Source organism: Giraffa tippelskirchi, chromosome 7 (assembly GCF_054371585.1).
Source record: "Giraffa tippelskirchi isolate mGirTip1 chromosome 7, T2T-mGirTip1v1.2.pri, whole genome shotgun sequence".
NCBI lineage: Eukaryota > Metazoa > Chordata > Mammalia > Artiodactyla > Giraffidae > Giraffa > Giraffa tippelskirchi.
This window is the reverse complement of record NC_137281.1, coordinates 96,451,300-96,477,647: the sequence shown is the minus strand read 5'-3', so window position 1 is coordinate 96,477,647 and position 26,348 is coordinate 96,451,300. Positions and strand designations below refer to the sequence as shown.

General features: G+C 35.2%; 1 long non-coding RNA gene across 2 annotated transcripts in view; it reads left to right on the top strand.

Moving 5' to 3' along the window:
• LOC145512761 (uncharacterized) overlaps positions 1 to 26,348 on the top strand; it is a 615,780-nt gene that overhangs the window by 110,467 nt on the left and 478,965 nt on the right. The gene's annotated exons all lie outside the window — the stretch shown is intronic.

Sequence of the window (26,348 nt, the reverse complement as noted above, 5' to 3'; positions counted from 1 at the left end):
CTTGGCGGATTATGTGGCTTTTCTAGCCAAGTAGCTGCCAAGTTGTCCTGGATCTGGTAGGTACTAAGTAAATTCCAATTCATAATAAAGATGACACTCTCTGACCAAAGTGCGCCTAGTACATGTTCAAATCTCTTTTGAGGTCAGTCAGTTCAGTTCAGTAAGTCACTCAGTCATGTCCGACTCTTTGTGACCCCATGGACTGCAGCATGCCAGGCTTCCCTGTCCATCACCAACTCCCGAGCTTGCTCAAACTCATGTCCATCGAGTCGGTGATGCCATCCAACCATCTCCTCCTCTGTCGTCCCCTTCTCCTCCTGCCTTCAATCTTTCCCAGCATCAGGATCTTTTCCATTGAGTCAGTTCTTCGCATTAGGTGGCCAAAGTATTGGAGCTTCAATTTCAGTATCAGTCCTTCCAATTAATATTCAGGACTGATTTCCTTAGAATGGACTGGTTTGATCTCCTTTCAGTCCAAGGGACTCTCAAGAGTCTTCTCCAACATCATAGTTCAAAAACATTTTTTGAGGTAACTGGTAATAAAACTTAATTTGGTCATATAGGTGATTATTATGGACTTGTGCTGTGATTTAGGCTGTATATGGAATACAGACAACTTCGTCTTTTGGAATTTCAGAAAGCCCATATTTAGTAAATATGTGACATAACATCTGATATATATGTCACATTAAAAACTTTCACTGTAACCTATTAAGTAGGCATCTCCAAACATCGACTTTACTCAGCTATAGCACTATTCACAATGGAGAAGTTGATGGGTATATTGCCTGAGAAAATATTTATTTTAGGATATAGCTCAAGATATATTAAGATTTGCTCAAGGATATCTTTCAAACAAAGGATGCTTTCTATGACAATATGTTGTAAGGTTTTATGTTGACCTGGTAGGTTTTGAATTTGTTACCTGTGAACAACCAACTGTATATCTCTTTGGCAAGGCAGAATACTCAGTGTTGCAACTGACATCACATTACATTTTCTGCAGATTTTTTAAAGGCAGAGACCTAGGAAGGGACCATAAAACTTTGAATATCTCTTCTTGCCTTTGAAACACTTAGGCCCTCTAATAGCATTGGGTCCTTATTGCTGTGTTCAAGTTCGAAAAGTCCTAGAAGGAAAGCTACTCACAAATTTACTTTTCGTCATGGAATTGACAAGCTATTTTGTAAATAGCTCACTGTAGTGCAGGACAGGATGAAAGACGTGCTGAATGGAGAGAAAAAGAGGACAGATAACTGATGGCCACAAACTGTCCTCAGAGGCAGCTTATAAAACAGAGAACCATGTGTTCCCTGACAAATAGCTGTTAAAATCTAGTATTCAACTGAGGGTTAAGAATGAGCAGTGTTTGCCAACCAGGGTTGAGAGGAGTGTATAATGAAACTCATTTAATGAGGTTTTCAGAAAGCAGAAATGCTTTGACTAGAGGCAACTTCCACTTGTCTAGTCATCATTGTGGTTTGCTCATAAGTAAAGGGTTTTGTTGTAAACACATTCTTTTTCCAAAGTGTTTTGACAATAGAAGGGGACTGCAATTCTCTCTTCAGGCCATAAGAGGGCACTCGGAGCACTCTGAACGCATTATAGTTGCATCAGGACAGGCATTGGACTTAAATTTGTCTGGATGTTTTCTGACTCCCATAGAATAAATCTAATTAAAATATGGTTTGGGAACCTGGAAGGGATGTGAAAGACAGAGTTGGTTAAGATCTGACCTGGTCTTTTTAAGCTGAAGATACACATTTGTTTAGGTGTGTATAATATTAGTGATTCAAAATCTTATTCCCCTTGTATTCATGGTGGTTTAGTTGCTAAGTCATGTCTGACATTTTGCAACCCCATGGCCTATCAGGCTCCTCTGTCCATGGGATTTTCCAGGTAAGAATACTGCAGTGGGTTGCCATTTCCTTCTCCAGGGGATCTTCCCCACCCAGGGATTGAACCTGGGTCTCCTGCATTGCAGGTGGATTCTTTACCAACTGAGCCACCAGGGAAGCCCTGGTTTAGTCATAGTATAATAATATATACTTTGTATTCATAGTATAGTAATATAGTAGTATCCAAAAGAGCTTCTGTTTTGATAGCTGCAGCATATAGCAGAAAAAGACTAATATTTATATTCAGCCCCAAAACTTACCTTCATAGATCCTTTGCCAAAAAATGCTCAGTTGTGATTTGCTTGGACTTTTAATTATGGAAGACTTCCCTTCTTCCTTTTATTTCCCTTCAAAGTCCTCCATTTCTTAACCAAGAATGTTAGACTATTTTGAGATCTATAGGACTACAGCAGCTCATAAAGTTCTGAAGATGAGGCCATAAAGCTTGAAAATAGCATCCTGAAGATTGGTTTGTGGAGTCAGTATAAACTTGACTGACCAAGTTTGTTCACAATTGCAAGGATTAGCCTTATTTTTGTTTTGCCTTTAAGGGCAATCCTGCCTAGAGGCCAAGATGAACTAGGAGATCTCTTGAGGTAAGATCAAGGACACTATAGGAATTTCCATTAATCCTTTAAAAACAAAATAATGAGCTGACTAGAGCATGGATGTGAACTAGGATTCTTGAATTTTAGCTTCTGTCCAAAATGGACTGAGTTGCAGAGCGATCTGAAAAGTTTGCCTTTTTGCAATTTGTTGTCTCCCCGATTAACTGGAAAAAATAGATTTTCCTTTATTCATTTGGATTTTTCCAACAGAATTAATTTTTACAGAGGCATTAATATAAAATCTGTGGACAAGTAAAGCCTGTTTTTTTTAATTGACCTAGTTGATTTACAGTAGTTGATTTACAATATTGTTTTAGTTTCAGGTGTACTGAAAAGTCATTTATATATATATATATATATATATATAAAACATATTTTCAGATTATTTTCTATTATACATTGTTATAAGATATTGATTATAGTTCCTTGTGTTGCACAATAAATCCTTGTTGCTTATTGATTTTATGTGTAGTAGTTTGTATCGGTTAATCCCATACTCTTAATTTGTGTACCCCCTTTCCTCTTTGGTAACCCTAAGTTTGTTTTCTCTGTCTGTGAATCTGTTTCTGTTTCATAGATAGATTCATTTGTATTATTTTTTATATTGCTCATATAAGTGATATCATATAGTATTTGTCTTTATCTGACTTACTTAGTATGATATTCTCTAGGTCTATCCATGTTGCTGCAAATGGCAGTATTTCATTTTTTTTATAGCTAATTAATACTCCATTGTATATATATCTCAGTCACATATATCACATTTTCTTAAACCAGTTTTCTGTTGATGGACATTTGGGGTTGTTTCCATCTCTTGGCTATTGTAAATAGTGCTGCAGTGAACATTCGATTGCATGTATCTTTTTGAATTAGAGTTTTCACCTCTTCCAGGAGTGAGATTACTGGATCATATGGTAACTCTAGTTTTGTAAGGAACCTCCATTCTGTTTTCCATAGTGGTTGCACAATTTACATTCCCACTAACAGTGTAGGAGGGTTCCGTTTTCTCCACACCCTCTCGGCATTTATTCAGTTCAGTTCAGTCACTCAGTCGTGTCCGACTCTTTGTGACCCCGTGGACTGCAGCACGCCAGGCTTCCCTGTCCATCACCAGCTCCTGGAGCTTACTCAAACTCATGTCCATCAAGTCGGTGACGCCATCCAACCGTCTCATCCTCTGCGTCTCATCCTCAGCGTTTATTATTTGTGTACGGTTTGATGATAGCCATTCTGACTGATGTCATACCATACCTCATTATGGTTTTGATTTGCGTTTCCCTGATGTTTAGTAATACTGAGCACCTTTTCATGTGCCTGTTGGCCATCTATATGTCTTCTTTGAAGAAATGTCTATTTAGTCTTCTGCCCATTTTCAGATTGAGGTTTTCTTTCATATTGAGTTGTATGAGCTATTTATTTGTATATTTTGGAAATTAACCCCCTATTGGTCACATCCTTTGCAAATATTTTCTCTCATTCGGTAGATTGTCGTTTTGTTTTGTTTATGTTTATGCTTTCCTTTGCTACAAAATCTTTTAAGTTTGATTAGGTTTCATCTGTTTATTTTTGCTTTTATTTCTTTTGCCTTGGCAGACTGTTCTAAGAAAATATTGCTATGATTTTCATCTGAGAATGTTTTGCTTATATTCTCTTCTAGGATTTTTATGGTACCATACCTTGTATTTAAGTCTTTAAGCCATTTTGAGCTTATGATTTTGTGTATGATAAGGAATGTTGTGTTCTAAATTCCTTGAATTACATGAGGCTGTCCAGCTTTCCCAATACCACTGAAGAGATTATCTTTTCTCCATTGTATGTTCTTACCTCATTTGTCATAGATTCACCATAGGTGTGTGGATTTATTTCTTGGCTTGCTATTATATTCCATTGATTCACATATCTGTTTTTATGCCAATACCATGCTGTTTTGATTCCTGGAAGTTTTGCAGTGTTTCTGATGTCTGAGAGGGTTATGCCTCTAGCTTTGTTCTTTTTCTTCAGCATTGCTTTGCCAATTCTGTGTCTTTTATGGTTCCACATAAATTTTAGGATTGTTTCTTCTAGTTCTATGAAAAATGTTATGGGAATTTTGATAGGGATCCTATTAAATCTGCAGATTGCTTTTGGTAGTATGGCCATTTATTAAAAATAATATTCTTCAAATACAAGAGTATGGAATATGTTTCCTCATCTTTGAATTATCTTCAATTTTCTTTATCAACAGTTTGTAGTTTTCAGCATATATGTCTTTCACTTCCTTAGTTAGGTTTATTTCTAGGTATTTTATTTTATTTTTAATGTGATTTTTAAACAGGATTAAAAATTTTTTTACCATATATTATCATCAGTGTAAAGAAATGTATGTTGATCTTGTATTAGCTGAATTTATTTATTATTTCTAACAGCTTTTGTGTGGAGTCTTTATGGTTTTCTATATAAAAATATCATGTCATCTGCAAATAATGACAAGTTTACTTTTTCCCTTCCAATTTGGATACCTTTCCCTTTTTTTAATTGTTGTGGCTAGGACTTCCAATACTGTGTTGAATAGAAGTGGTGAGAATGAGCATCCTTGTCTTGTTCCAGAATTTAGCTGGAAGGCTTTCATTTTTTTCATTACTGGGTATTATGTTGGCTTTGGATTTGTCATAAACAGCCACTTTTATGTTGAGATATGTTTCCTCTACACCCACTTTGGTGAGAGCTTTTAAAAATATTTGTTTATTATTTGACTGTGTTGGGTCTTAGTTGTAGCACTCGGGATCTTTGTTGCGTCATGCAGTATCTTTTGTTGCAGTACACAGACTCTCTAGTTGTGGTGTGTGGGCTTAGTTGCTCCTCTGCATATAGGAATCTTAGTTCCCCAACCAGGGATTTAACCTTTGTCCCCTACCTTGCAAGGCAGATTCATAACCACCTGACCACCAGGAAAGTCCCTGGTGAGAGTTTTTATCATGAATGATGGCGAATTTTATCAGATGCTTTTTCTGCATCTATTGAGATGATCATGTGATTTTTGTCTTTTGTTTTGTTAATGTGGTTCATCACATTGATTGATTTGCATTTTTGAACCATCCTTGTGACCTTGGAATAAATCCAACTTGATCATGGTGTATGTTCCTTTCTATGTATTATTGGGTTCAGTTTGCCAATGTTTTGTTGAGGATTTTTTCATCTATATTTATCAATGATATTGACCTGTAATTTTCTTTTTTGGTTGTACCTTTGTCTGGTTTTGGCATCAGGGTATCAGTCTTCCATAGAATGACTTTGGAAGTGTTCCCTACTCTTCATTCTTTTCGAATAGTTAGGGAAGGATTGGTATATGTTCTTTGTATGTTGGGTAGAATTCCCCAGTGAAGTCATATGATCCTGGACTTTGGACTTTTGTTTGCAGGCAGTTTTTTTTTTTTTTTAATTACAGATTCTATTTCACTTCTAGTGATTGGTGTGTTCAAATTATCTGTTTCTTGACTCAATTTGGGAGGGTGTGTGATTATAGAAACCTGTTCATTTCTTCTAGATTGTCCAATTTATTGGGATGTAACTGTTCATAGTATTTCCTTATGATTTTCTTTTTGTATTTCTGCAATATTGTTATTATTTTCTCTTCTTTTATTTCTTATTTTGTTTATTTGTGTCCTCTCTCTTTTCTTCTTGGTGATCCTGGCTAGAGATTTGATAATTTTTAAAAGTCTTTTCAGTAAACCAATGCTTGGCTTTATGAATTTTTTCCATTTTTTTGGTCTCTGTTTTATTTATTTCCCCTGAGATCTTTATTATGCCTTCTTTCTGTTTACTTTGACTTTTTTTGTTGTTCTTCTTTTTAAATCTTTTAGGTGGTAGGTTAGGTTATTTGAGATTTTTCTCATTTCTTGAGGAAGGCTTGTATCACTACGAACTTTCCTCTTAGGATTACTTTTGCTACATTCCACTATTTGTCAGGCCATGTTTTCATTGTAGTTTGTCTCAAGGTATTTTCTGATTTCTTTGATTTTATCACTGACTTTTTATAGCATTGCTTTTTTAGCATACATGTAATTTTTTTTCCTGGTTTTCTTCCTGTGGTTAACTTCTAGTTTCATACTGTTGTAGTCAGAAAAGATTCTTGAAATATTTTGTCTTCCTAAATTTGTTGAGGATTGTTTTGTGTCTGAGTATGTGGTCTATCCTTGAAAGTGTTCCATGTGTGCTTGAAAAGAATGTGTATTCTGTTTTTTTATCCCCCCTTAATTTTGGATGTAGTTTCCTATAGCTGTCAATTAAGTCCAAATGTTCTATTGTATCATGTAGGACCTCTGTTGTCTTATTGTTTTCTGTTGGACATGTCCCTTAATGTCAATGGAGTGTTAATGTCTCCTGCTGTTATTGTGTTTCTGTCAGTTGCTCCCTTTATGTCTGTTAGTATTTGTATTATATATTTAGGTGCTCTTATATTGGGTGCATACATGTTAATGAGTGTAATATCCTCTTCTTGTTATTGATCCTTTTATCATTATATAGTGTTCTTATTCGTCTTTCTTTGTGGACTTTGTTTTAAAATATATTTAGTCTGACATGAATATTGCTATCTCCATTTTCTTACTGTTTCATTTGAATAAAATATCTTTTTCTATCCCTTCACTTTCAATCTATGTTTTTTGCTCTAATGTAAACCTCTTATAGGCAATATATTATAGGTTCTTGTTTTTAATCTAATCTTTCACTATATGTCTTTCGATCAGAGCATTTAGTCCATTGATGTTTAAAGTAATTATTGATAAGTATGTAATTATTGCCATTGTAAACAATGTTTTCCAGTTGATTTCATAGTTCTTTTTTTATTCCTTTCTTCTTATTTTTGTCTTTCCTTTTGCAGTTTGATGGTTTTCTTTTATACTATGCTTGAATTCCTTTCTTTCCTTTTTTTTTTTTTTTTGGTGAATATATGTTTTTGATTTGTGGTAACTCTAGTTTTCATGTATGTTAACCCATAACTATATCTACTTACTTTAGACTGACAGTCATAGAAGTTGAAACATTCTAAAAAATCTACATTTTTTTACTCCCTTCCTTCACATTTTGTGATTTTGATGTCCTATTTTACATCTTCACGTCTATCCTTTTGCTGTTAATTGTAGTTATAACCACTTTTTCAAAAATTTTTTTATTGTTTTTTAATCTACATACTGGTTTGTTTAAGTCATCTTCAATCTTTTTATATATTTGCCCTTTCTGTTGTGTTCTTTCCTCTCCTATGTATTCTTGCTTCTTTTCTATTTAGTGAATCAGTATTTCTTTTAGGTTAGGTTTACTGTTACTGTATTCTTTTGGTTTTTGCTTATCTGAGAAATTCTTTGTCTCTCTTTTTATTTTAAATAACAATCTTATTGGGTAGAGTACCCTAGGTTGCAGTTTTTTCAAGCTTGAATATATTATGCTACTCCCTCCAGCCCTGAAAAGTTTCTGTAGGGAAATCAGCTGATAGCCTTATGGTGGTTCTCTTGTAATTGACTATTTATTTTTCTCTTTCTGCCTTTAGAACCCTCTTTTTAACTTTTGCCAGTTTAGTTATGATGGTTTAATTATGATATGATGTGAATCTGTTTGAGTTCTCTTGTTTGGGACCCTCTGTGTTTCCTGTATCTGAATATCTGATTCCTACTTTGGGTTTGGGAAGTTTTCAGCCATAATTTCTTTAAATAAATTTTTGATCCTTCTCTCTGTCTTCTCCTTCTGGAGCCCCTATTATACACAAGTTGGCATGATTTAGATTATCCCATAGATCTCTTATGTTGCTTTCATTTTTTTCGCTTGTCTTTCTGTCTGCTGTTCTGGTTGGGTGATTTCCATTATTCTGTCTCTTAGATCACTTATTCGTTCTTCTGCATTATTTAGTCTGCTCTTCATTGGTTTTATGTCAGCAGTTGGGTTGTTTAATTTTGATTGGTTTCTCTTTGTAGTTTCTAGTTCCTTGTTACACTGATCTGCATTTCTGTTGATAATCTTTTGTATCACTTTAGCATTTTTATTATCCCCCTTTTTGAATTTGAGTCTAGGAGACTAAAAGGGTCTGTTTAATTTTTTTGTTGTTGTTCTTTCAGGGGATTTCTTTTTCCTTTAATTGGGAGTAGTTCCTCTTTTTTTTTTTTTTCCAGTTCACTTAAATTTCTGTCTCTATGAATTTAGGAGAAATAGCTATCTACTGTGGTCTTGAAATATTGTTGTTTTTTTATGTGGAAGTATACATGTGTAGACTATATGAATCTAATATTTTTGGTGCAAGGGCTGTTTTTGGTATGGATTCTAGTTGTGATTGGTGGTGTAGTGACCAGAGCCTGCACTGCATATTGGGCAGGGCTTCTTTGCTCTGTCACAGCTTTGTCAGGAAGCTGGAGTGGAAGTTCTGATGGTTAGATTTGATAAGGCTTTATTACCTTTGAGTGTGTGCTCTATCCCCAAGGATATGTTTGCTGAAGCAAACGAGGCCTGTGTAGTCACAGCAAACCTATGCGCCACCCATGCATATCTCCTCTATCCATCCTGATAGACCTTCCAGCCCATGAAGGGGGTTCCCAGAATGAGAGACCACCCTTGTGTATGGTTCTTCTTTTATAGTTCCCCTAAGGGAGGGAGCTGTTGATCCTGTAGCATTGCTTTTTTTTATATGCTACTTGGTTACATGGGGATCTTTCTTGCAGCTTTGGTTGTATAAGAGATACTTCCTGCCTTCATTCTTTTTGCATATCTTATTATTTGATATTTTATAGACAAAACATTTCCAATAATGGTGATGATGCCTTACATGTATATAGTGCTTAATATCAATAGCTTGAAAAATCTCCTTTTTGTATATTATCTCAATTTTATCCTAAGGTCTATAGTTGAGGAGACCAGAGTTGTGATATTTTAAATGGCTCTTTAAGGTCAGATGTAAGTCAGGTGACCATCATTTGTTGTTTAGTTGGGATAGATTTGTGATTAAGAGAGAATAGCACTAATAATATGTCAGTTCAACAGCACTAAAGGGAACTGTTCTCAGAAAATAGAGTGTTATTAATAAGTGACAAAGTGGAGACTTGTATCTAGGTCTTCTGACTTTATGTTCAATACACTGTACTCTCAAAGGATATGATTTCTGCATCTTTCCACCGTTAGCAGGGTTATAATAAATGATGATTATAAGGTATTGCTAGATCCTGTGGTGTCATGTGAATCTTCACAAAACTGAATTGTATTCAACATAGTTTTGGTATGAAGTAATTTTTTCCATTTTGTTTTGTTTTATAATTCCTCCAAAATTGACAAACTGTAGAACACTGAAATATTGATTAGATTATGCACTCTGTACCTTGTTGCACCAAATGTATTGTTTTCTTATATGTATTTACAATAATATTTTGCATGTGTTAAAGAGTTTAATAATCTTCTCACTTTATAGATGAGGGAGATGTATTTGTGACTTGTTCAATATAATCAATATGCCATCATTTTTAGACTCAAATATAAATTCCTATTAACATATATACAAATTTTATGGACAAAGGTAAAATGTACCTTACCTTGCCTTCCTCAGGTATCGGTGAGTATGAGCATACCATTACATTTTCATATTTTCTGTTGGATTTTATATCAATAGCCTTAATTCTTTTGTTAATGTATATCTGTCCCTCACATACTTGATTTATATGCATATACAGAATATAAAATATTTCATGCTTTAACTAACTTTAATTAATGGAGGTATAGAGAGTTGTCAAATATGTAATTAAAATAGCAATTTATAAGTCAGGGTAAAATCATTCAAAAAAGGGTGCCTAGACTTGTGTTGTGAAGATGTTCTTGGCAAAGAGCAATGATCTTCCTGGGTTCCACTCTTCTTCCTGTCATTCGGGGTATTTATCTGTTTATTTAAGTATTTCTTCTTCTTTTAACTTCAATTCCAATTATTTAAGTGCTATTTGAAATTAGTTAGAATAAGTGCTGTGGTAACAACTTGAAATTTTTCATGGCTTATAACCACAAATTTTTTTTTATTATGTCCATTGTGTGGTGACTGTTCCATGTTGTCTCACTTTGGGAACCATGATGAAGGCACATCTATAGTGGATATGTGGTCAGTTTTATGGTACAGGAAAAGAAGGAATGGCCAACCAGACACTCTGAAAGGCTTGTCTTGGCTTTCAAATGATAACTTTTTTACTACTTACCTACATGTATCCCAAGCAAGTCACATAGTCAAGCATGTTGTCTTTCTTCAAAGAACTGTTAGACTTTGCACTTCTTATCCATTTATCAGTAAGAATTTGACTTTACAAAAACAGTTTGAGTTTGAAAACTAAATGATTTCCCTCTTCCCAAATTTCAGTGCTATTTGGCATGCCTCTTATTCAGTCAATATTTTCTTATCAAATACTAGGTGCAAATCATCAAGTTAAAAATGCCAGCTGTATCTTAAGGAAAATTACAATACCATGGTGTAAAAACATGTATTGTAGTCTCCCATATCCACGGTTTCACTTTCTGTGCTTCCAGTTACTGTCAACCATGATCTGAAAATGGAAAATTCATGTTTTAAATTGCATGATGTTCTGAGTAGGGTGATGAAACCTCATTGTCCCATTCTGTTCTGCCCAGGATGTGAATCATCCCCTTGTCCATTGTAACCCACCCATTAGCCACTAAGTATCCCTTTCAGTTATCGAGTTGTCTGTCCTGGTATTTAGTACTTGTGTTTTAGTCACCCTTATTTTACTTAATAATGACTCTCAAAGCACAAGGGTCATAATGCTGGCAATTCAGATATACTAAAGAGAAACCATAAAATGCTTCCTGTAAGTGAGAAGATGAAAGGAAAAAGAAAATAATTTTAAGAAATTTTAAGAAAATGAAATCATATGTTGAAGTTGCTAAGATCTACAGTAGGAATGAATCTTCTGTTCATAAAATTATGAGGAAAAAAAAGAAATTTGTGTTAGTATTGATGTTGCACCTCAAACTTCAGAAACTATGGCCACAGTGTGTGATAAATGCTTAGTTAAGACAGAAGAGGCTTTAAGTTTGTACAAGATACAGTTGACACTTGAATAGCATGGGAGTTAGGGGTGCTGACCCCTGCCATGCAGTTGAAAATTCACATATAACTTTTGACTCCTTCCAAACTTAACTGTTAATAGCTTACTGCTGACAAAAGCCTTACTGATAATATAAACTGTTGATTAATGCACATTTTGTATGCTATATGTATAGATATAGGCATTTTATCTATTTATGATGATCTAATTTTTCTTAAATTTTTAAAGTATTTTTAGACTATGTGGTTCATATGTGAGTTTGTGCAAACTGGTGAAAATCTCCAAAAATTTTCCAGTATATTTATTGAAAAAAATCAGTGTATAAATAGACCCATGCAGTTCAAACCCATGTTGTTCAAGAATCAGCTGTATCTTGAGAGAGAGACTGCATTTACATAGCCTTTTTTTTTTTACAGTATATTGTTATAATTGTTCTATTTTATTGTTATTGTTGCTTTATTACTGTGCCTGATTTATAGATTAAACTTTTTCATAGGTATGTGTATATAGGAAAAAACATAGACTATGTAATATTATATATAGAGGGTTTGATACTATCTGTGATTTTAGGAGTCCACTGGGGGTCTTGAAACAAGTCCCCCGAGGATAAGGGGGTCCACTGTACAATCAGTTAGCCAAATAGACATATACATTTGTAAGGCCACACTATAGAAAACTTTTTCTTCTTAAGTTTATTAGATAGCTTTGATTTTATATTCTAGTTTTTTTTATTTAATTTTGTATTCTAGTTTTTGTATCATTAGAAACATTTATCTTTAAAAAAAACACACACACCTTATATTTCCTGAGCCCAATGTGTGTTTTCCTGTTAATATGTCTTATAATATTGTATGTTAAAATTTTTCTTCACCATTTTCAACCCCAGAACAAGTTTTCTAGGGTGGGAGCAGTTAGGAGTTAGTCTACTGTGCTAAATTTAGGCTTTTTTGGTAAGAGCTAGAAACTAGACTTGTGAACTCATCTTTTGCCCACCTGGATGGCAGAGAAGTTTGCTGAGGTGTTGGTGAGCAGGAAACAGTGTATTGGGTGCCAGCAAAACTCACGTAGAAACCACCTGCCTGGATATGGATGCAACCTCCTAGAGGGTGTCTGCTTCTGAGTGCTGCACACCACTGACCAGAAAGCCCCTGTGGTGGGAGAAAGGAGAAAACCAGAATCAGGAGGAGCAGTCATTAGGTCTTGTCTCTCTAGAGTCTTCTACCGACAAGGCCAAATACTGATGCGCCTGGCAAAGAAGAACATTTACAGGGTCCAGGTTCAGCATCACAAATCAGAGCAAAGAAGGGTGTATTTGGAGCCAAAAAGCAGTAAGTTGATAATTGACACAGTGACTAAAATAGTCATATTTTATTGTCTAAAATAGAAAGCAAAAGGGAAATCCATTAATGGTTATACTGAGCCAATAGATATAAACTAGAACCGTTATAGGAGAAATGAGAGATATATTTACCCTGTATGCGAGATGATCCTGAGGGACAAATAGATCTGGGTGTGGGGAAGAGGAGAATCAGTAAAAAATACTATGGGTGAGGGGACTAGTGTGAACAAAGAAAATGGATATGGAGCAAATAACCTCAATGTGTGGCCTGTGAGAGAAGCATATGTAAAGATAAGATGATAATTTTGAATAAGGTTAGATAGAAGGCTTAGCAAATTTATTATCTTAATGTTCCCATAAATTTGTGAAAAATCAGTCTTTACAAGAACATACATTTCCCTTTCTATCATTCCCATTGTCAGGACTCAAGATGCCTTCATCAAGCATTTATTGTGCTATTATACTGAGAATTCAGTGCTTTCTGCAGACCTACAGTTTAATTTTTGAAAAAACCGATTGGGACTCTCAAAATTAGGTGAAGGAAACTTGATAAAGTATTTGTTTATTGTCAGTCTTTGTGATTTTATTTTGTGAAATGCACCTATGTGAGAAAAAACAAGAAACACTGAAAAATTACCTTTCTGTAATACATAGTATAAATAATAGCAAAAAGAAATCTGTGTTGGTTATTTTTCAAATGTACATGTGTATAGAGAGAGAGTCTAAATCCTAAGAATATAAAAATTTAAGAGCTAATGCTGTTGATTTTTCTTCACTTTCTTGCTTCACCACCTGAATGCAGCCCTCAATAGTAAGACTCTTTTATGAGAAGCCTGTTATTAAAATTTTTTACACACATGATGAAGAAATGGAGGCCCAGAAATGTGAAGCTTTTTGCTCAAGTCACAAGCGAGTTTAGTGAGGGAGGCAAGTTTCCTCCTTCTCAATTCAACATCGCTTCTTTTCCATCAGGATCTCTTGCTTGTCTTTAAGCTTAAGGAGGTAGTTTCAGAACTCCAGTATCTGAATTTCATATGAGAGCCAGAGATATGCCTCTGGACATTTGCTTTCTAGATAAAGGGATACTGGATTCAATTGCCATGTTTCAGGGCATGGACCCACAGAGTCATTTTCTTCCTTCCTCAGAGCTTATCTATTAATCTACTTTTGTTCCTTTTATTTCTTGCCCAACTCCCCCATATCTCAGTTATTTTCTCCTTCTTTGTCAAATGTTCACAAATTTGGAGAACACAGACTGTGCTCCTTTGGAAGACAGAGTTTGTATTCCAGACATGAATAGATCTCCCTTTGTGAGCCACTTCTCCAGCCCCTGTGTTCCTACACTGGTCCCTCCATTCTGCAGCATTTCATGAACCTTTGGTCCCCAAGCTCTCTGGTCTTACTCTGACATTTGGTAAACCGTGTAGGAAAAGCTTCTTCTATGCATCCCTATATACATTCCAGATAATAAATAAAAAGTATTTGGGAAAAATTAGAAATGAACAATTCTCAAAAGTTTTCTTTAGATTGATTTATTGGCTGACCTCTCTGTACCTTTCTAACAAAATTGCTATTAGAAACAGGCCCATCTATTCCAATTCACCACATGTGACCCCATTAAATTCATGGCCAGCTTTTCGTTGTATAGGACTCTATAAAGCTTTGCAGGCTTGTTTCCAGCATTTAGCTTCCCTGGTAAAAACAAATGACTTTAATGATAACTGAACACGAGGGAAAATACTTTTAAAACATCTCTATCTTGTAGATTATTACAAAATGTTTGAAAACTTGATCAAAATCAATTTTGTAGATAACTACAAAATATATACCAGTTTGTCCACCTGTCCCATTTTTTGGGGTAGTGTCCATGCAGAAAGGACACAAGTTATGGTCAGCTTTATTTTTGTCTTTGTCTCTGATATTAGTTTTGCTTCCTGTGGATATTTACTTCTAGCACAAAATACTGAATGAAAAATTTATAGAAACTTTAGGAATGATAGCTTTTCCAATTTTCTTAAATTCATGTTTCCCAAATTTTTTAAGTGAGCTCATAAAAATTTATAAACAGCTTTATTAACTTGTAAAATTTTAATTAAAAAACACAATCATGTTTAAAGAAAAAGCAAAATCTGGTTTTCACTAATAGCTGTGTGATTTTGTCAGAAAGTCTTCCTTTACAAAAGTCTCCTCAGTGCAAAAAACTATAAATACAGTAGCATCTCCAAAATTTTGAAAAGAGTTCACACTACTCTTTCCTCCTGCCCGATATAAAAATATGTGACAAAGTAAGAGAATTGGAAAAAACCCTCTTCCCATACCCTGTCTGGCTAATTCAGACCAACTGGGAAAAATCACATGATGGACAACATATCAAAAATCCAGGCTGAAAACGGCCAAATCTATGAATAGCAGATATGGGAACCAGCCCAAGGCTTGTGTGTAGAAGGGTGACAGATAAAAATAGTGCCCTAAATTTTTCAAAGGTGATTTGAAACCTCCCAGTATAGATGACCTTGCTACTGAAAATAAGACGACAAGGGTGAAGTTGAAATTGCAACCCCTTTCAAGAATCTATAGACTTAAGCTAATGTTCAAGAAAGAGAGCTGATTCCCTCCTCATCAGCAAGCTACACACAGGCACAGAGCATTTCTTTTTTTCTGACGAATTCTTAATATATTTATCTTTCCCCTCTGGTCCTTTCAAGAAAGGAAGGCATCAGACCAGGATCATGAGTTTTCAAAAAAGCATCCCATTTTCAGTTCCCTCCTGCTGATGAAAGCAATGTCCAGGAGACAAGCAAGAAGTAGGCTCAGTGACACAATAAAATATATATATTTTTCACATCACAAACCATTTTTTTTTTTTTTTTTGCTGGACATTCTTCATTGTGCCTTTGCTTTCACACTGTGCTTGATATCAGTGGGGGTGTGGCTTGGAGCTGCTTAAATAGAAAAGTTTTCAAAACTTACTGGCTTCCATATCAACTAGGTACAAAGATAAAGGCTATGCCACTTAAATTTTTGTTTTTTATTTTCTGTTATTGAGAAAGGAAGAAAGAGTACAGAAGGAACTGAAGTTGTTTTTGAATGTCCATTTTTGAAGTTCTTCACCTCTCCTCCTTGCTCTGCTGTTGATTAAAATATCTTCACATGTCTCCAAGGCTCTCTAAGCTGGAGGGGGAGAGTTTGGTGACAGTGAGGAATACCATTAGTGAGATTTCTTTTGGTGATAGACAGATGTAAATGTATCCATCTAATTCTCTGCTCTCAGGTCTCTGACTGCAGATGGATGTTAATAATTAGCAGTTGCATCTCCTCCCTCTTTATCAAATTGGATTCTCCATAAATTCATCATCTCTTTTTTATTTTCTCAAAGTAGCAGCAACTCTGACAGCCTCCCTTTGTTCTTGTGTTTATAAATAATTTATAACACAGAAATATCTCTTCTTAGTCTTAAAACATAAACTAATGGAATAACACAACACACTGGCCCAAACTACCTTCTACTTGGGGAGAGAGACAACGTTGCAGTGGGGTGGAGGAGGCATAGAGCTTCATTCTTAACAAAGGGAGGCTGAAGAGCAGATGAAAAACAAAAAACAAAAAGCATTTATCCACCTGAATGTAGTTTTTTTGTTTTAATATTTTTTTCCCCCTTCCAGTTGCTAGCAAGGTATGGCAGTTCTAGACAGTAGAAGCAAATTCTTTTGTGATTTCTTATCCAAATATTATACCTTGTTTGAATTCCCAAATACAAAATCCATTTCATTAAGCTATAAAAAAAGAGACTATTATTCAATTAAAGCATCCACAGATGCTAAAAACATACCATGGTACATTTATTCAACAACTGTATGCTCATAACCCATGTACAATCTTTAAACACCAAATTACAGGGATTTGGTCCAAATTAGCAATAAAATCCAATGTGTTAGCCCTCTGTTGGGTAGTAATGACCTTGTAGTTTTCCTTGCATACCCAGTGGCCTTGTAGGCAGCTTCATAACTGTTTCATGTAGTCACTAACACAGTGTTATAAACAAATATGACTAGGATTTGTGCTAGTTAAGGTAAATAAAATAATGTTGAAACTGTTTTTCTAAGCTTAGATGTTTTGTGGAAGTGGTTTTAAAATTTTTCTTATATTGCTGTAGGCTTGCATATCACATCATAGGAGATAGCTTATAAGTCATCATTTGATATCCTGGAAATATATTCAGGTTTTAGATAAATATTCCGCCTAACAATACTAATGCAGAATGTTTGGCATGTAATTTAGATAGGAATCTGAACACCTCCTTACATCAGCTGTTAAGATTTTGCACTGAAGTAGATATAATATCTTATCTTCCATCTGGAAATGGGACATAGAATAGTGGCACAAGTTATTTACAGAGTTACTGCAAAACCAGAGTGGTGACAGAGTAACTACAAAGCAACTCTCTGGGTTGCTGCTGCAGTATAAAGCCAGATAAATAAACAATGCCAGGGCAAACAAATTGGGAGAGGCCTGATTTTATAAAGCATAAAAGTAACTTGCATTCCTGTTGGGGTGGACTTCCATTTGCATGTTGGTTTCTGAAGCATGTTTTAGAAGTTCTAGCTAACTCTGTAGAGCAATACATACTTGCATGGCACACTCAGGCCATTTTTATCTTTCAGGAAGTTTGGGGAGGAAGCCATTCCACTGCCAGAGATGGAGCCTCAATACAGTCCAGAAAGACATGCATACCTTGAGACTTAAACTGACTGAATGAAGGAACTGGTTTAACTGGAGAGGAATTTGGCTGGTATTCTGGGTCAGGTCCTCTCTCATGGTGCCAATTGTCTTGCTCTTGGCAAATGATTTATTTTTCTCTTAAAATGGAGTGGGATTAATATGTTGACTTGGGGCTTTGAAATGTTTTCTCCCCAGAAACAGCAGCCAGCATTATGGGTTGGAGTGATTCAGGCATAAAGCAGTAAGGGAAGTGTTTTTTTGTCGAGGTTCTGGGGACAAAATAATTACTGGATTGTACCACAGCCCAACAATTAAGAAGAAATAAAATCCTTTCTTTGGCTTAAAAACATTTCTACTTAAGTGCCGGGGCTCCTCCCCCTCCCACTGGCCCACCCACAGCATATTTTCTGAACTCTGTCTTTATCTCTAGGGTCTTTCTGGGGCAGGCAAGTAGCAGTATATCTCAGAGAAAAATATCTTTTGTTCAAAGCAGAGAATGTGAAGTGCCTTAGTGTCTCCTACATAAAAAAAAAAAATTATGTTTCTTTAGAAATTGACATAGTAACTTTCAGGGTGCATATGTAGGGGTGGGACTGGGGAGACATAAGGAAGTAAGATGAGAGCCTTGCATTTTGGGGTAGAGTTTCACAGGAGGAAAACATGATTTTGACTGCAGAAGAAGACCGTTTGTGGCAATCGAGAGAACTGAAGGGAAGAAGACAGAAATCCTACAGAACTTAGTTATTAGATAATTGCTCAACTTAATGATGTTCTGATGGGATCAGAACATCTTCCAAAATTCTGGAATCTTCCCAACTGCCAACTGTGTCCTTATACGTATGGCAGCATATTCATTTCTCTGTTCAGGCCCTTGTCATCTTGCTAATTCTGTACTTGGCTAAATGGCTGAAGATGTTTTGGTTGTGTAAGGCAATTCTTGTTCCCAGCTGCATAAAACTGCTATTATTAATTACCTCCTTTGGCCTAACATTATGCCTTTATAACACACGTATTGTCAGGCTCTCTGCGATTATTGGAAGGCTACGCCATACACAAAGGCATTAAGCTTAAAACAATAGAAGCTGCTTATTTGATAGTAGGAGATGTCAGGGGGAGACAAGCACAGTTGGCTAGAACTGACTCGAAGCTCGTCATAAGAAAATAAGAGGCGAGCTGATCACAGCACAGTATTAACTGCGTGTGAGAGACACACAATTCTACATGGCAGCTTCCATCATGCATTTCCCATGGAAGAAGGGGGGAAATGGGCTCTGAGTAAATGATGGTTGAATACAGGATCAATTGTAGTGTATGACAAGACACTTTCTCTCTTTGTTTAATATATAAATCAGGAGCACTTATGAATTGATATTAATTAAAATAATGTATTTGCTTTCTTTCAACAGTAATGTCAGCCTTGTTAAAAAACGGAACACTAAATCTTCATTAGACTTTCAATATTAAAAAACTTGCATGAAATATGAATTAGCATTTAACTTGTTGCTAGTTAGATTAAAGGGGAGAGAATGCAATAGGCATTTAGCATTTTGGACAAAAGCAGAATCAGTTTTCCCAAATCCAGGAGTAAGTTGGTCTCTAGAGGCCTCACAGATCAGGGAATCATCTATCATTACCTTCTAACAAGAGTGACTACATCCCAAATGGAATTACTAAATGCTATCACATCCATGGAATTAAGTTCCTATCAAAAGACTAATTCATGGTGAACCACCAAAAAGTCTGAATGTGAAAATTCAGCTTATAAAGATCCTTAGAATTCTATTAATATATATCTGGGGACATGAACAAAAAACAGCCTTTGTTTTAGAATAAAGCATGTATGCATTTCATTTTTCTACAGTCTTTTCCACACCTAGAGAAATTATGAAAAGCTTAAATGCCATTGTTACTTAGCTAAGTCAAATTTCAGAAATCAGTGGCTACTTGGAGGGGAACAAGTAGGTAAAAGGCTTTTATTCATTCTATTCAGATGGATATTTGATATCTCCTGATCTTTGCTCTGGTGGCCTGAAATTAGAATAGACATAATTGGAATGACCAGGCTGAGACCTCATATTGCATTCAAAAATGCATTATGAAACTCCAGTGATATTATCGGCAATGTGTTGTCTTAGGTGAAAGCTGCTCATAAATGAGCTTGCTTATAAAATATACCATCGATCTTATAATTACATTCCACCTGGATTTATATGTTTGGAAAATGTGATTGAAGTTTAGACCTCTCTCTGGGGGTGGCATGTACATGCATAGAGAGACCACGAGGTGGTGGTATGGTGTCACTATATTTTTAAGAACAACAAGAAAAGGGGGTTTGTTTAATGAGCTTGCACTCACAAGCCTGCTCATCTAGTGAACTGTGACTTTTCAAATACCAACCTATTAATGTCAGAGGCAATACTGAAGGGAACAGTTGTGTTTGATTTAAAAAATACAGACAATGTGAAGTCCACTATGGCCCAGTATCTATCACCTATGGGGCTCCATTCATGCCTAATGCTTTTATTCAAGCTAAGACCTAGTTTTTATATATCAGATTAATACATATCTGCAGCTTTGCACCTTTCTAGTTTGATTTTTTTATCATCAGGGCTCACCGGGGCCATTTTCATTCCCTTACTAGGGCATCTGCAAGCAGGTGGATTAGAGATAACTCGCATTGTGCTTTGTTTTTCTCCCGACACTGTCATTAATCATTCCTTAAGCCACACTTCAACTTCTAGTAATCAGGACTGGCTGCTCCTGAGCTGCACAAGAATTGCCTCTCACAGTGTAATATGGAATTGGAAGCGAATGGCTAAGGCCAGACGCCTCTTCTGCATTCCCCATCTATCTCATCATTTAGGTATTTATCCATCTCGGGCTTGTACAGAGAGCACCTCTCTCCTTCCCATGAGGATGCAGATTGCAACAGAGGATCAGATTTGTTACCAGGCTTTGGGCTTTGATTGTCCTCTTATAAGTTTGGGATTAAAGTGAAATTTCCCACAGGGCTATGCAGGATTTGCTAGCATTTAACTGTTTAACCTGGCTGTTTGTGAATGAGAATCCTGTGGTCAACTATTCCGTAGAGAATATTATGGTAAGCCGAGCCTGAGAGGTACACATTCCGGTGTGTGCCTGTAAAGACTGGCGCAGTTGATTCCAATTAACTTCATATCTGATATCAATTGTTTTCATGTACACAGAGAGCAGTGATCCTAAGGTAAAAAAGAAAGCCAAAGCATTCCCTTTTATGAAACATAGATGTCAGTTTTAAATAAATGCAAATCTGTTCCCTCAAAATTATGATTTCCACTTATCCTTTTTACACTGATTAGAGAATTAATCAGCTTGGCATTGGGTTGTTTTCTATTTTGTGTAGTTTTTTTGTGTTCTATAATTTGTTTACTAATTTCAGTCTAACAGTGATTTGATTCTTTATTCAACATGCTTTGAATATAACCAAAGCAGAAATAAATTTTGTGAATTTAATTACACTTACTCCTCTTACGTTGATAAATATGTACTTAGAATTACGTACCTAGGTTATATGCAGAACTTAGATATAGTTCCCTAATTCTTTGCTATTTCTGAGAAGGAATTTAGAAAAAATTTTCTAATCTGCTCTTTATTCCCTAAATCAAAGCAGTGGGAGATTGAGGGAAGAATTAAAAATCATGTCCCTGTTATCTATTTTTGTTGTTTTTTAGATTGTGACTACTGAAGGGAAGGATTTGAAAGACATCAAAATCATTGTTACCCAGTGTTGAGGGGTTGTATGCCCATCCACTGCAGTTATTCTCTTTAATGTGAATATGTTTTTTAAGTATCTAAAAAGATAGTGCTCATTTTGTTTGTCTCATCAGAAGAAGCGTAACAATGAGGTGACAGAAATATGGAATTTAGCAAGCCATTTAAAGCTTATGGTGAAACTTGGCGTTTGCAAAGGACCGGATCACATCATTAAACCTTTTATTCTTCCACAGATCCTCTGTTACATTTTTAAGCTCAGTTTTGCAATGGTAAAAGAAAATGAAACATACATCTAAGCAGAAATAACTTTAAAAAATCAATTTTTTAAAAAAATTAGTCACAACAGGTCAAAAAAAAAAAAAAAAAAGAAAGAACAGTTTTAAGCGGCTCACTGGATATCCTTTTGTAATGGCTAGTGTAGGTGGCAAATTGATGATTTTCACCGGGGAGAGGACCAGGAAGTGGTGAGGGTAGAGTGGCCTGTAGACTAATTTATTTGTTTTGCTGTATTTGAGTCAGATACCCTCTTATTAGGGAGCAGCCTTCAAAGCAGTTTTGATGGACACTGATCTTGAGCCTGGTGGGAGCTTTGTTTGGGGTTATAAAACAAGAACACCACGGGGTTGGTTTAACCCTATTTACTATATCCATAGAATTAGAGAGGTACTGAATTAGGAGTACGTGGGGGAAAAGTTCTCTCTTTCTCTTTTAAATGCAAGAGAAATCTTCTCCAGATTCACATGAGTAATTTTCAGCTTGTATTATGCTCCTGAAGTAACCTCTTCATTCCCATTGTTTTAGTGTGAAATCATTTCCTTGGGAGATAATTAGAGTTGCTCCATTTATTACATTAAATGATTAGCATGCACTTGAAATGATCCAGTGTATTTTCCTTTATTGCTGATGACTCTTAAATATGGGACTCTATTCTTAATGGATAAATTAAGATTGTCTTGGCTCTTTGTAGCCGACTCTGTAGCCAAACAAGAGTGACTTTATTTTTCAAACATAGACCAGGTGTGCTGTGGCTGAGGTCTAGGTTTGAAGAGATTCTATTCATATGGACATCCCACCTGGTTCAACAAAGAGCTCGATAACACTGCTGAAAGGGTTTCTCTCCAAATCCCCTTAATAAAAATACTTTTAATGACAGTACGTTATCTGGCACTACTCATCCTATGTGTAGAGTAAGTAAGTTTAACATAAAGTGACCCAAGATCACATTTCAAAAAAGTACCTCACAAGAAAGGCATGCACATTATCTGAGTAAGCAATGTGCCCTATGAGCCTTGGAAAAATGGTATTTTAAGAATTACCAAATATAGATTTCATTTGGATGCAAGTGCTTCTTGGTCTCTTTGAACTAGCTTGGTTGCATAGCTGACAGAGTCATTTGAAATCTACTGGAAAGTTTGGATCAAGCAGCCACTGCATGCTAAACAGGCAACATTGCATGCATAATTAGGGAGAGAAACCTGATACATCTTGTAGTTAATTTTCAGATTTTCACAAAATAGTAATATACGGGATAATTTTAACCATAATGTATGTTTGTCAGAAAATTTTAAACTTGTATTTAGTTGCAAGATGTAAGGATGCACAGATATAATAAAGGTTAACAAGGATGAGGAAGTTTTACAGTTTTGCAGTTTTACATTTGTCCACTCCGTCTGAATGTATGTTGATCTTTAATAAATTGCATTACTGAGAGAATTTTACATAAAAAGAATTCAAAGAAAACTAAAAAATTCTTCCTGCAAACTTCAAATAGTTTTATATGTTTTGAGGATGAGATCATTTTTTCTGCGATCTAGACATGATGATTTAAAACTCTGTCATTTTGCCTTATAGATTTGTTTATGTATTTATTGTGTTCTAATAGCATCACTATTTTCAAGAAAACACTGTGAGTTGCTGTGGGAGGTTTACAGTTCTTGGCAGCAACTGGAGAATTAACAAGAAGGAAAAGAAGCTTGCAGTGTGAAGTCAAGTTCTATCTTTTGGCAACTGTGATCCCCTTGTCCCACAGAGGGTGAAACTGCTTGTGTTCCCCTACTCTGATTTTTCAGGTATAGTGAGTAGAGGAATAAGCTACCCGAAATCAGGTATTCCCTTAGCTAGTGAGAAGAATTTAATACTTCTCTCATATAATGCATTTACTACCTCTCTCTTATAATTCATATACTGGGAACGATCACATAAATTCTCTGTAAACAGTAAGCTAGCATTTTACCACCAAGCAGTCAAATAAAAAGCACTGGTGGAAAAGTTTTTGGATCTTAACTATGGTCTTCAGAAGAGATTCCTGTTGATACTTAGATTCCTGTCAATTATGTACTTTATGTTTTGGACCAAAAATACTCAAACACCAATGGCAACAACGAAAAGACTCTCTTTATTTGTCTGTTATTTTCTGAGGAAAATGGTTTCTGATGGTTTTAGCCCTACAAGTCCTCTGAGCAATTGTGCAGAATTTCTTTTAGAAGTTATTTAAAATATAATAAATTAAAAATGGTAATGTTTTGGTTAAATATCAAAATAATCTTAAATATCCTTGTATTTTTCTGTTCACTTTGATTAAAACTTTGGATGTTTAACCTTTTATATGATAGCAAAATTGGGCTCTGGCTGATCCACACTGACTTGGGAAAACACTATTTCTGAAGATCTGCTGTATAACGACATTCTCTCTGCTTATATTCCAAATTGTCTTCTGGAAAGGTCCTCCTATCCAAGTTTACTTAGGTGGGACATGTCACTGAAGGAGAGTAGAGAGCCTTCTAGATCATCCACAGACATGCTAGCATTTGTCTGGACACACATAGTGGTGATTCAGGACTGCCACCAGCCCCTTAGCCAGAGGGGAGCCTCCTTCCACCCTAGATGGAAATGTTATTTACAAATGAGAAATTGGGAGCAATCCAGTGTGATTAGGTATGGTCCTTATTGATGAATATTGTTGCCAAATATGATTTTAATTCTGTGCAACACAGATTGTATTTAAATTACTTTAAGTGGATAGTGGTCAAATTGTATTACCCTTTAGCTAACCATTCCAAAGGGTCTTTGAGAGATGGCAAACTCAATTAATAAAAAGGCATTGGCAGTCTATTTATAGTAAACCTGTCTTTAATTTCTTTAAGAACTTCTGAGAGTGCTGTCAATGCATGGAGTTCTGAATTGGAGGAGATATGTTATCCTAAAAGAGTGCTGTAATGTTGTTTAGCTCTGGCAGGAGAATTCTCAGGGTAAGGATGCTTGAAAGTCATCATCAGTATCCTTATAGAAGAAATGATCCACTTGCAAATGATGGAGATGGAGGATAGGTTTAAATTGTGTTTCTTTTTTAACTTTGTGAACTTCTTTTTAGTGCATGTCTGCTTTTCAAAAGATGAAGTTGTAACAGTACTAATACTAGTGGTGTGGAAGGTTACAATGTCTGAACATCATCTCTCTCAAACATTTATTCCATTTAAACAAAAATACATGATAGAGAGCATTTCTATTATTCACAGGAAATCACACAATATAATGGTTTCTAGCACGCCTTTTGTAATAGCTTATTTAAATACTTGGGGCTGCAATTCAGATTCCCACTTTGTTCAGACTTCTTAGAAATACTTTATTCAGTTGATCACATTTTTATTCTTTATTATGCTCTGAATCGCCTTTGATTTCTCAGAACACCAGAAGTAAAAATCAAGTCTGTAGTCATGTAAAATGCAAAATTCCTCCCATGCATTTACTTAAAGACAAAATAAAAATAAAAACAGAAACCAAACAAAAACAAAGTAATAAATAGAAAAATAGAAAAAAATGATTCACACTAATAATTTAACAAAGATACAAATATATTATGTTTAAGGACAACTGTGATCTATGGATTATTTTCTTTTAGAAATTTGATATTTTATACAAACTTGTTATTTTATTTTATACAAATTCTTTAGATGGAAATTTTGTTTCTTCTAGCAGCCTATTATAATATTAGACATTTATGAAGACAATGAGAAATCTCAGTTGATGCTTTAGTGATTGCCTCAGATTAAAGACAACTCCACCCCCAAAAGTAAATCTCATAAATATACATGAATTCACAAAAACTGGCTAAAATCTTAACTTTTAATAAGCTTGCGTTTTAGTAGTGTTTTAAATTTAAAGAAGAGTGACTGTAGCCCTTGTGGTTGACACTTTAGGGCAGCATAACTTCTTTTTATTAAAACTTTATTGTAAAATTTACAGTCTAGAAAAAGCTTTAAAGCACTTCTGTACACTTTTAGAAAGAAAAAAAAAGAGAAACAAAACTAGAACAGAAAGTGATGATAGCATAATATATATTTCAAAAGTACTTTTAATTTTGCCTTTATTGGCAATAAGAGAAAGTTTGCTAGAATTAATCCACAGAACAAGAGCAATTCTATTACTACAAAGAAGATGACATAAAGCACCAAAGTGAAAGGAATTCAGACTCCTGGGCTGGTACATTTTGTTTTTTCTGTCTAAGCCCTCCCAGGTGAAAATGGAGCACCTATAGTAACATGTTGGATATTTAACTTTATTATGATAATGCTGCAGTCCCTAAAGGAAAGATTCATGGAAACATATCTGTGCATGCCTCGATATAATAGGAGTAAAAGACTGCACAGTTACAATACATAATTTAACTATGCAAATACAGACTTAGGTATGTAGTGATTTATCCAGTTGCAATAGCTTGAAATTCTTTGAGAGGATTTTTAAAGACTTTATTGTCTAAAAATGAATATTTATAATGCTTTAAAGACAGTGGTTACTTAACGGCTAGGCTGTGATGTTTGGAACCATAAAGGATGAAATGAAAAAACATATTTAGAAAACTTCTAAGTGTATTTGAATAGATTCTGTGAAGATGGATCAAATTAGTTGAAATGATAGAACTCCTTTTAGAATGTGATACCCATATTTATATATTTGTCATATGTATTATGTATATACATAA